This window comes from Halichoeres trimaculatus, unplaced genomic scaffold (assembly GCF_033239565.1).
Source record: "Halichoeres trimaculatus isolate MK-OKI-2021-1 unplaced genomic scaffold, fHalTri1.1 fHalTri1_scaffold_25, whole genome shotgun sequence".
Lineage (NCBI taxonomy): Eukaryota > Metazoa > Chordata > Actinopteri > Labriformes > Labridae > Halichoeres > Halichoeres trimaculatus.
Genome location: NW_027437203.1, coordinates 1239764 through 1244827, shown reverse-complemented (window position 1 = coordinate 1244827; position 5064 = coordinate 1239764). Strand labels below are relative to the sequence as shown.

Below are 5064 nucleotides of genomic sequence, written 5' to 3'. Positions count from 1 at the left end.
TGCTGGACCCCCTGCAGTTTGCCTACCGGGCAAACAGGTCAGCTGAGGATGCAGTCAACATGGGACTGCATTACATCCTACAGCACCTGGACTCTGCAGGGACATACGTGAGGATCCTGTTTGTGGACTTCAGCTCGGCGTTCAACACCATCATCCCTGACATCCTCCACCACAAGCTCTCCCACCTGTCTGTGCCAGCCCCCACCTGTCAGTGGATCTCCAGCTTCCTGACTGGCAGGACCCAGCAGGTGAGGCTGGGGTCCATCACATCCAGCACACGGACAGTTAACACCGGCGCCCCCCAGGTGTGTGTGCTCTCCCCACTGCTCTTCTCCCTCTACACTAATGACTGCACCTCAAGGGACCCCTCTGTGAAACTCCTGAAGTTTACCGAAGACACCACCATCATCGGTCTCATCCAGGATGGTGACGAGGCCGCTTACAGACAGGAGGTGGTACAGCTGGTCCTCTTGTGTGGTCAGAACCACCTGGAGCTGAACCTGCTTAAGACTCCGCCTCCCCTCACCATTCTTGATCACACTGGGTGTTTCTCAATTCAGAGTTCGCAAGTTCGAACTCGCGAACTCTGGAAGTTCGAACTTGGCAAGTTCGTCTCTGAGTTCGGACTTCAGAGGTCGGGAGTCCGCAGGATGATCCTACCACTATTGGAACGGCAGCGGACTTGCGTCCCCTTCCCTGTACGTCCACGTCACATCCGGTTGTCTTGCCAGCAGTTTGACAAAAATTACACAAATAAAAAGCATAAATTATAACATAAATCAATCATGTCTCATGTTGTGGTCATTGTTTAACAGTAATTTATTACCTCATTTATTTGTTTCTCCGAATTCCAATAAATAGCAAACCAGTGGTGGGAAAAAACGAGTGTAGTTGGGGAGGAAAAGAAAACATTGGTTTCTACGTCTGCTTGGCACGAATTCTATCATTTGAGTCTAAAAATTCGCAAATAAATGAACGAAATCAACGTGACTATTGCTGTCGGCATACTTTATATCGCCGCTGAAGAGGAGGCTGCACGATTGAGGAGGCAGATCCATCAGAGGGGGGCCAGGATGAGGCGAAGGATGGCAAGACGACGCGCCCTGCTGGCCAGTTTCGCTGTCTTTGTACGTTCATTTCATCTCATTCAGATTAGGAATAGACAATTACATATACTTTGAACTTACATTAGCTCTATCCCAGTGAAAGACAAACTGATATCTTAAGTGTATGTTTCAAGGCTCGATAAAAGTGCAGAAAATATCAATATAAGTCACTCCACAAAAACTGTCTTTGCCGCATAGAATTACTCATATGTCATACATCGAAAAAAATGGCCAGTAAACATTTCATTCCTAAACCTTTCACAGTAAACATACAAGACAGTGTGACTTTTTTTGATCAGGACAAAGAGAAACGGGAGTACCACTTACCTTTTATACAAATAATAAGAAATCACACAAAACAATCATTGAGTACTTTTGCTTAAATAAATACATGCATATATTGAAACATAAATGTTACATAGGCTACACACTGAAAAATGTTAATAATTTAAGTTAGTATGGTAGGGTAAGGTTAATGATTTAATGATCCAGGGTAAAAAGATTTAAATTTAGAAATTTTATTAATAGTAAAAAGAGATAAAAATGTTAAAAATCAATAACATTAACAATAATAAGAAATAAATTTAAATTCAGACGCATCAAGATTAATAGTTAACTAATTAATGATATGTTAAAAATCAGAAACATTAAGAATAATAAAAAGGAATAAATAATTTTAAGTTAACAGTAAAAATAATTAATAATAAGTTAAAAAATTACAATGAGGAATACATTCATAATAAAACGTTAACATTAATAATAAGACCTAAACTTACATTTATTAAAATGGAGAACAATAAATATAATAAATAGGTTAAAAATCTGAAATATTTAAAAAAACATGTTGAATTTTTTTCCCCTTTTGTTGTGGCCAGGACCAAGAGCCTGCCAGGAGGTATGCGCAAGTCAACCACAGTGTACCCATCCTGGCTTTGTTTTATGCGGATGCAGAAGCTGACACCAAACCAGCCTTCAGGCTCTCCAGGGACAGCATCAATATGCTTCTGCAGATGCTGCCCTTGGAGAGGACCCATGGATGGGGTGCAGAAGTGGAGGTGCTGGTGACCCTCTACTGGCTGGCTTGTGGGGCATCCTACAGGGTTGCAGGAGATGTTTTCTGCATGCCACTGGCCACTGTCTGCAGGGTGGTCCATCGCACCATCGATAAAATGATGGACACCCTGCACAGAGCCATCCATTTCCCCAAGGAAGAGGAAATGGTGGGGATGGGTGCCGGCTTTGCCCGCCTTGCTGGCCACGAGGTGTTTCGCTGGGCTGCTGGTGCCATCGATGGGTGCCATATCAGGATCCGGCCCCCTGGAGAACCACAAAGGCAGGCCTACATAAATAGGAAGCTATTCGCTTCCATAATTTTGCAGGCTATCTGCGACTCCAGGGGGCTTTTCCTGGGGTCTGTACATGATGCCCTGGTCCTGCGAAGGTCCCCCATGTACCAGCAGGCCCTCTATCCACCACAGGGGTATTTCCTGCTGGGTGATGGAGGGTACCCATGTCTGGAGTTCCCTGTGGCCATCATCACCCCGTATCGGCAGCCTGTTCAAAGTAAGGACATGTTGTTGCTAAACATATTAAAAAAACATGATTTTTTTTTTACAATGATACATTTTAATATGTTTTTTTTTAATGAATATTAATTACCAGGTCGCGTTGAAGCAAGGTTCAACAGATTGCACTCCAGGGCTCGAAACATAATCGAGCGGACTTTTGGTCTCCTCAAGACTCGCTGGCGCGCGATCTTTCTCCGAGCCTTGGAGATCCGGCCCCACTTTGCCCCAAAAGTTGTTGGAGCTTGCTGCATGCTCCACAACATTTGCATCGCAGCAGGGGACTTGCTGGATGAGGAGCAGCTGGAGGAGGAAGGCCCAGACCAGGGGGACATTCAGTGCCCAGATGCCTTTGGGCGGCACAGTTCTGGGAACGCTCTCAGAAGCAGGCTAGCTGCACAGTCATCTGCTCCAGGTGTTCTACCACCATGCCTGGAGCAGCATGATTACCTGTGAAAACAATTATGTTCACACCAAAGTGTAAATAGTTATTTTTTCATTGTTATTATTAATCATTTTCAATAAGTTATTTAATCAGTTCTTTAATCAATTATTTAATCAGTTATTTAGGTTCCTTAATCAGTTCTTTAATCAATTATTTAATCAGTTATTTACGTTCTTTAATCAGTTATTAAATCAGTTCTTTAATCCGTTCTTAAATCAGTTCTTCAATCAGTTATTAAATCAGTGCACACTAAAATGTTTTGGGTTACAATCACCATGAATGTCTTGCATTTGTTTTCCTTTCACTGTGACATACTTAGTTTGCACATGGATAAATAGATGCACCAGTATAAGTCCAAATGATAATGCATATTATGTATAACAACTATGTTTTATATTTTTCTAAAACAGTCTGACATGGTTTAAGACTAAATAAATGTCTCAACTATTGGGACACCATATTCGAATGAATCATGGATTGAACTCTGAACAAAAACTACATTTATTTACATTTTATTTATTTACAAGTTTCTCGAACAAATTTAAGAAACGGTCAGCCCTCTCTGCTGCTCTTCTCTCTCTCTCCTCCTCTCTCTCCATAGCCCTCCTCTCCCTCTCCTCATCCCTCTCCGCCTGCTCCCTCAAGAAGTCCAGCAAACTCTCCTCCCTGGCCCTCTTCCTCCCTGGCTGCACGGCTCTGGATGCCTCTTGGGCTGGGGAAGAGGCTGTTGTGCTGACTGAGCCACCGGCAGTGGCAGTCAGACTGGATGCAACAACCAGGGGCGGACTGATTGAGTGCTGCCCCTGGAGTGCTGCATCCATTTCTGAATACCACTGCCAGGTGGCAGCAGTCACACTTCCAGCCTCTACCCCTCTGCCTGTTGGTGGGTCCCTAAGCTCCTGAGGCAGAAAAACAACTTCTAGCTGATACTGTACTTAGATTTACAGTCTTGTATGCATCATATACACCGCACCTTCATTTTTTTTATATGGCTTTTGTAAACTACACTTGTTTAACAGGAAAGTACCAGAAAAGGTTTCAGTCACCATTACAAACAGAGGCAGGTCATTACCTTGTATTTGTCCTTCAAATTGGACCATTTCTTCTTGGCCTGCCTGGCCGATATCGGCAGGCCAGAAGTAGTCACGAAGTCCCTGGCAAAACAGGAGAATATAAATCAAGCTTCATAACATCTTTATAATGCTCCTAAACGTACAATAAGCAACAAGACACAGCATTACTCACTCCCAGCCAGTCTGGGCCGACCCACGCCTTCCAGTAAAAAGAGCCTCATTGGCCGCCCGCCACTGTATAAGGGCCCGGGTCTCCTCAGTTGTCCCTGGATAACAGAGAGTGATACCGTCGTGATAAAGTACTTATTTCACATCTACGCTAAAACCACAGACATGTAACACTGCAACAGTTAACCTATGAACGCAACTTTGCGCTGTATTAGCTGTGCTGAAATACCAACATAAAGCTGCTCAGTGGTTGGTGCTAGCTAGCTTAATGTCCCTTTTTATCGTTACCAAAACCACCCGCATCATCCGTTTAGAATTCATCAGGGATGTCTTAACCCTGGCCTTATTAAACATTCAGGTTTTAAACACAACTCCATCACAAGTATGTATCTTAAAGTTCTTATTACTTATCTTATTCATAATTTTACATGGCAAGTATTACTTACAATTGTGACTCTTCTCCTCCGCCATTTTTCTGCTTCTTCCTTTGGCCGAACGGGGGAATTGCATTGTGGGATTGGAGCTGTGAAAAGTCCGCTCAAGTTACGTTCGGAGGCAGACTTGGTAATAGGGGCGGGGCAAGTCCACATCCGGGTACGTGAACCGAACTTGTCTCGATGCGGACTTAGAATTGGAACAGGACTTCGGCTGTGATTGATGATGTATCACGAGTCCGCGAGTCCAGAAGTACGCTGAAGTACACATAT

At 43.7% G+C, this 5064-nt stretch overlaps 1 long non-coding RNA gene across 1 annotated transcript; it reads right to left on the bottom strand.

Annotated features, from left to right (window-relative positions):
* Nucleotides 1–4188: 4188 nt before the first annotated feature.
* LOC141786315 (uncharacterized) lies at nucleotides 4189–4830 on the bottom strand. The gene is made up of 3 exons (XR_012597667.1): nucleotides 4804–4830; nucleotides 4362–4455; nucleotides 4189–4270 (listed from the first exon to the last, which is right to left on the bottom strand). It is a non-coding gene; the product is annotated as an uncharacterized LOC141786315 (long non-coding RNA).
* Between the last annotated feature and the right edge of the window lie 234 nt (nucleotides 4831–5064).